Below are 7118 nucleotides of genomic sequence, written 5' to 3' on the forward strand. Positions count from 1 at the left end.
TTCTTCAAGACGTGTTTTTATTTAGAACTTACGATTTACCATTTTAAGCAAGTAAGCTACACATAACAAATAAAAAAGGCTGCACTTATGTACAAAGGAGACCAAGATAATCAAGTGCAATAAAAACAATATTCCAACTTAGATTACATAATCTATGCATTATATTATGCTTGCTGAAAACAACTGGTTGGCAGTTGATAATCCAATCTAACAGTAAAAGCAGCTGTCTTACCTTATGGTACTCTTGTTGGCACTTTTCCCCCACAACTTGTGCATGTTAGCGTCAGTTGAAAATTGATCTGAAAAATACCACATTAAAAATTTGTGCATCAATTTTATTCTGTCATACAACATGCAACAGTGTATAAAAGCTTCACAACAGATAATATTACAAAAATAAATACAGCAACATTTATACTAATTGTTTATTTATGTTGACAAACATACTTTTCCAAGACGAAGCATAATAGCTGACACAGACAATTTCACAGATTGAAATAACCACTAATACAAAACTTGCCATAATGCAAACACTCTGACAAAATATGTAGCACAGGTAGCTGTATTTTGTTATGGCAAAGATAGCAAGATAGCAAACAAACTATACCCAGCTGCATGCACGCAGCTGTAACAATACACATGGCGCACCAAGATCCAAAAGAAACAAAGAGGAAGATGTGAGGAAGGCTTTTTTGTACTCATCACAAGTTATCCTGTAAGAGCAGATTATGCACTGCCTGTAATCTACCCTCAGCACGTACGTAAATAAGTTACATTAGGTGCCACATTTACAAATCACTCATATGATGTTCTTGTGATTGTCCTTATTCCGATTTTTACCTTGGAAAGCATGACTGAGTTACGTAAAGCCTCCCGACGGCTTGGCATATATACAGAAAGAACTGTTTCTATAAACACTGGAGGCCATGGAAGGATGACTGACACATACCTCTTTTAATTCTTTTGTCTTTGTCTTTATGATTATCTACCACAGTAGTCTTTTGTAGAGTGAAACACATCCAGATAATACACTGTGGGCAACAAAGTGTGAATACCTGTTCTTGATTTCTACCTTTCTCTGGTGTCCAGCTAAGGTAAGGTTGGTGCAAAAAATTGTCTTCCCAATGTATGCGCTCCCACAAAACAAAACTGGAGCAGATGATAAGCCACATTAATGGTGCGCAAAATAAACATCTGTTCTTAACTTACCACTGCCATTCCAATCTGGTGAGATTTTCTGCTTTGTTGTGTACTCTAGCACAGGTGCTACGCAGTTCACTTGGTGCCCAAAGCAACTCTCACACCATAGCAGGATGTCAATTTTGTTTTTCAAATTCTAAGCGAAACTCTGGTTATGGGGGACAATTGCAAACTTATAGTTTTGCTTTGTATCTTCATTATGTTGTAGAGCAGGGTAGAAAGCAAGAACAGATATCTATAATTTGGGTTCCCACTGTGCATTGCATGGATATGTTTCAATGAATGATACAACTATATCAGATATCTATAATTTGGGTTCTCACTGTGCATTGCATGGATATGTTTCAATGAATGATACAACTATTTGGTAGATAAACATATGAAAGATAAGAGAATTAAGCTTGAAGTCTACCATATCATTAACTGGGAATATTATGTGTAATTGAAATTTTGCGATTCCCAGTGAAGAAACAGTTTTGACAATATGTGCCAAGGCAACTAAGTCACTCATGCTCACAAAGGAATCAAAAACAAGCAAGATTACAAGAAGTTCGAACTTGCAACCTGAAGTGAGACACCTCACCTGGCACATAATCTGCTTGTACAAGATGACAAACAATGAGTTACTCTTGCTTTCTCTCTGGGGCATTTGGCTCTTCTGAACACATGCACATTGTGTGGCACAGCTGTGTGGATGTAGCTGGGCACAGCTGTTATTCAGCATCAATCTGTTTTTATGGTCCTGTGCTATTATTGTAATTTATAATTAGCAAATAGCCTAACTATTGCGTTGATCAGCTCCATTTTAAACAAAACATACTGACAGATTTCCCTGTTTATCGCTAACAAAGAGATGGGTACATCATTTCAGATTTCAAGAAACAGCTGTGAAACAGAACAAATGCTTAAGACAGAAAATCTACAGACCAATACTTTTTTATTAAATGCCATGTACTAGCCCTTTCTGCAATGAATACCATTATTAGCAAAAGCTAGCCTGAAAAAATAATTGGGAAATATTTACAAGAAAGTGCGCGTACAAATATTTTGCCACTATGTAGGACATGACTAAGAAACACCAGCTATACAAAAACTAATGACAATTCAAATCTACATAAAACTCCTTATGAATGGCAGTATATTCAAGCCTCTAGTACAAATAATTAAACAAAGTTGTTTCGAGAAGCACTTCCCCTTAATAAGTGGGTGTTAGTGTTTCTACAAAAGGGTTAGAAAATGCCTTCCGGCATACCATAGGGAGTTTTATAAATAGCACATGCACGCATCTGCCTAGAAAGCCCCACGCCCTGCTTGTATTCCTTAGTCATTTTTCGGCATTCTGTTGTATGTCACCGTTTGGATCCCTTAACACTGAGTGCGCAAAACCAAAAAACAGCCTATTAATACACTGAATTTTTAGCCTGTAAAGGGGTTGTGTGGCAATGGGGGCAGCCAACTCTAGTGTGAGAACAAACAAACAGTTAGTGAAACCAGTCAAAATGTACTCTCAGAAATTTGGAAATGAATGCACAAAGAACCTTGCTGATTGTCACATTATTGTCCCGAACAAGATCGTTTGGTGTTTACAATTCCTAGTTTAATTCACTTGCCTCTAGTAAATAGGCTCTGACCTAGAATACTCAGTGTAGGAGACTAACCCAGACCTGGAAGCCAATGTTTAAATCTGAAATAAAGACATTCATCCCCCGACCACATGGCACTGCTTCGTCATCAGAAGAATCATGCATCCATGGACATATAGTCTGTAAAATTATTTATACATGATCTGTAGCGTTAATCTTGCATTAACAAATTCTGAAATTAGGAAATACATCTGCTATGTAAAGCACTGCTGTAAACCTGTGTGTTTCAGAAATGCAATAGTCAAAAGGTGTAATACAACCAATGTGTGCATGAAACCTATGCTGCATTTGACATTCGTCAGTGTGGCAAATAAGCACTGAGAAATGCCAAGGGTATCATAGCTTGTATGTCTCAAACCTTGTATGTGAGTACCACTGGTATATTTGCAGCGAAAAAAAGTCACATTATTACCAGACGTATGAGGGGAACCCATGTTTCTCTAGTTTAATATTTTCTTTCTTGTGCTCTTATATCCTTGAGTTTTTCAAAAATAACGGGTGCTTGAAATAAGTACTCTATATTGCTCTTAAATTTATCCTGCACCAGAGCCCGTGTTATGTTAAATTTCTTGAACACATTGCAGTGCTGTAGGTTATCGAAGGAAGAAAAAATACCGTAAGTTTTCAGTTTAGCGTTATGTACAACCTGAATTAAGAACCTATCAATTACATCCACAAGTACAAAAGAACTATGAGAAACGGGGCATAAAGACAGGTATACATTATAATAGCAGGAGTTGATGGTCAGAACTCTACGAGAAAGGAACTATTAAAAACTAGGTACTAAAGAAACATGAATTATAATAATAGAAATATTTGCAAAGAATTTGAAGAGACAAATAGAATGTCTGTTCAAATCACTCCACCCCAACATTCATCCATGGTTAGATAAGTGATCGATAAGAAAAGAAACAGCTGGTGATGCTGTTTGGATAGATGGAAACTGAGGTACAGCTGTGAAATAGATGGAACACGTAGAGGGGTCACCAAGTGTTGCGCGCTGGTTGCACAGCAGGTTTCCTTGAGCTCCGGACTCACTCGACACTGATACGTTGAGCCTGGTTATACGTAGTTCGCTAGAGGCCTGGCCCGAGTATGTGGCATGGCTTGGGTAAAATTTCAAGGCAACCTGAAAAACACAGATTCAGATATATAAGAACCAAAATATTCTGCACCATAGGGCAAATCTGAAGTTTACCATTTGCACATAGCAGATGATGAAAACAGACTCAAGTCACCAGACTCAAGGTATATAAATGTGCAAAAGTGTAAATGAATGTGAAGAGCTGCTTGTAGGATGGAATCCTTCATTTTGTCTTTTCTAGATCAATAATAGTATCTTAACATAAAGTCAAGTGTACACGACCCTCCCTATTTGTGTCAGTAGGCTATTCCATGCCAGCTGTTCCAACCTGGCACATGACCACTTGGAATTTCTTTTTGAAAACTGGGGGCCCTTCAATATAGAACAAATCGCAATTTCACGCAATACTTAAAGCAAAAAAAAATTTTTACTGGCGTAAACACTATGTCACATTTTGTGTAACGCACCAAATTATGCATCATAAAATGGCATAGCGAAAAAAATTGGTTCCCTCATTAAGAGGGACAAATTTTTAACGACAATGAAGAGAGGCCTTACACCAAAAACTTAACTGCTTATTAGCCAGTGCTCACTTTATTATGGCCAATTAAAAATGGATCAAATGGCTTATTAACTTTATTTTCACAAAAGTGACCTACAGCAAAAGCTGTAAATTTATGTAATCCATGTGTTTAGGACTTGTGCTGTGTGTAAGAACTGGTTTCAGAAAGATACATTATGCAGCAGAGCAGAGAGAGTAGGATGAACTTGGAAAAGAAGTCAGTTTTGGTGTACGTTTATTGGCCTACTTACCATTGAGGCAGCCCTAGTAAATTTATGCCAAATACCATGTTTGAGAGCACACTGTATTGTTTTTAAAGTGGTAAAGCTTTATCAAAGTAGTTTTTGTGTTACACAAGAAAACAATTTTACAATTGGTCTCTTGTAGTTTCAAAATTTGCATCGCGTTTCGTCTAATACACACAGCCTCTTGGAAGCTAAGACAAAATGCATAGACTTGAGCATCCCTGCACAGACAGAAGGGAGTCTAAACTGCTTCGAAGTTACTTCTTTCATTGCTGAGTGGTTACAAGCCACTTCACTCAAAAAGACGCCGCTTAATTACAGGTATTTACCTGAATATTTCTGTATGCTGTCAGCCTGCTTGGCATCATCACTAAGGCTGCCAACTCCCTAGTGGATGTGGTCAGACATGGTGGTGGCAGGATGCAGTGGCAGAAGCCGCCAAGGGCTCCCAACTCCCTAGTGGATGTAGTCAGGACAGGGTGGTGGTAGGACGCAGGGGTAGGAGCCGCCACAGTGTACCTGCAACAAATTTGCACACCACGTCACGATTTACAATAAAAATTGAGCTGTCTGTGTAACATGGCTACCAATACAAATAAAGGCAAACAGTTAGGTCCTACGACTCAAATAGAACCCCGACAAAAAAGAAACGGTACTTAAAGGGACACTAAAGTGAAACAATAAATCAGTTTAGACTAATGAAGCATTGTTTGAGAACCCTGCAGGCAGTCATTTCAAAAAATAGTTTGATTATTAGATGAGAAAATGAAGGTCCAAGTATCAGTATTTGAATTACGCGCCGAAACCCCAGTGCCGGTACGTCAGCGTGACGTCAGGGATTCTAAAGCATGTTTTCGCATTTGGGCTGTGTTGGCTGAATAAAGGTTCCCGAAACTGCCCATGTTTATTATTTGGTTCCTTTAGAACACAATGTAGTCAACCTGTACCACTATATATAATTAGTAGGCCCTAGAAGATGCCATCAAAATCCAAGACATCACAGCCCCCAGGTGCGGGAATTTAAGTAGGCGTCGCCACCCGTATTTCGTTCCTGCGCTTTTCGTGGCTTGCCAGACGTCTTATCGTTGAATTGGTGGTGTTTTAGGTGTTGCAGAACGGTAATTTACTGATGCAGAAGAAATCATTTTTCACTGTAGTGTCCCTTTAAGTTTATGAAAATCCAAACAATGAAAAAAAATGTGCAACTGATTTGTGCATGGAAGCTCGGTTGAAACCTGAGCTCATACTATCAAGTGATCTGCTAGTCAACTGCAAGCCTGCCACCTTAAAATGTCATTGTAAATTTCTTTACATGCATTATGTAAGCTGCATTAATACAAGTTCAAAATCTCTTAACATAAGTAAATCACCAAGCTAATTAAATTAACGAATTCCAGTGGTCGTTAATGCAACAAAGTGCAAGCTCGGAATGAAGCTGGCCAAACTGGGCAGCGAAAAATAACAATGTGGTTCTCTACATCTTGTTTTTCTGGCTTTCGCTCTAGCGTTGGAATATACAAGAATTTTGACATTCCTGATATTTCCCCCTGCTAATTTCTATTCCATAATGCATAATACTTGAGCAAGAGCAATACTGCTTTCTTTTAACCGTAAATAGTGATAGAACAAGAAAGTTCACTGGAGCCAACATTTTGAGAAAAATCTCCTCTTTGTCGAAACATTGGCTCCAGCGATGCTCCTTGTTCTACGGCTCTTCATCATGTCAAATCTCTGTCATCCTGTGTACCTCTGTACTTTCGATGTTATGTCAATGAAATTGTAATAACAGATCATTAGTAAATGTAATATAGAGATAGGACAAAGGAGGCTTGTGTGTGTTGTCTTCTCTAGCCATTGGGCGATTACTCTGTCTCGATGTAAAACTATTACCCTATGCACAATAATACTAAAATACATAAAGACAGGAAAGTGGACACACAAATTACAACAGATAGCATCATATGCTAATGAGATATGCAAAAGTGCCTGCTACAATTTGTCTCACCCATAATGTGCTGGATAAGATGGCGACTTCTGGCTGTTGCCATTTCTTGAATACCTAAAATAAAATACATATCAAAATTATAAAACTACACAGGACAACAGCAGTAGCCGAGGACATAACGCATTGTTTAGTACAAGAAGGTAAACTAATCTCTGATACACGGCAGACGAAATTTCCTTTATTAAGTTAGTAGAAAAATACACCACACTTCATTTCATTCAATACTGTCGGCAAAAAAAGGTATTTCTGCACGGAAGCAGCAAAATAATAAATGGCCTTCTACTTTTACAAAATATTCTGCGGCGACGAAGCTAACTACAGCTGTATATACTTAAAATTGTTGTATGCACATTACAATAGCCAAGACAGGATAAACTTG

General features: G+C 38.1%; 1 long non-coding RNA gene across 1 annotated transcript; it reads right to left on the bottom strand.

The window, feature by feature from the left end:
* Positions 1-319: 319 nt before the first annotated feature.
* On the bottom strand, positions 320-5213 carry LOC142583169 (uncharacterized). The gene is made up of 2 exons (XR_012828559.1): positions 5064-5213; positions 320-3972 (listed from the first exon to the last, which is right to left on the bottom strand). It is a non-coding gene; the product is annotated as an uncharacterized LOC142583169 (long non-coding RNA).
* Between the last annotated feature and the right edge of the window lie 1905 nt (positions 5214-7118).

The sequence above is a fragment of the Dermacentor variabilis genome, chromosome 5 (genome assembly GCF_050947875.1).
Source record: "Dermacentor variabilis isolate Ectoservices chromosome 5, ASM5094787v1, whole genome shotgun sequence".
NCBI classification, from domain to species: Eukaryota; Metazoa; Arthropoda; class Arachnida; order Ixodida; family Ixodidae; genus Dermacentor; species Dermacentor variabilis.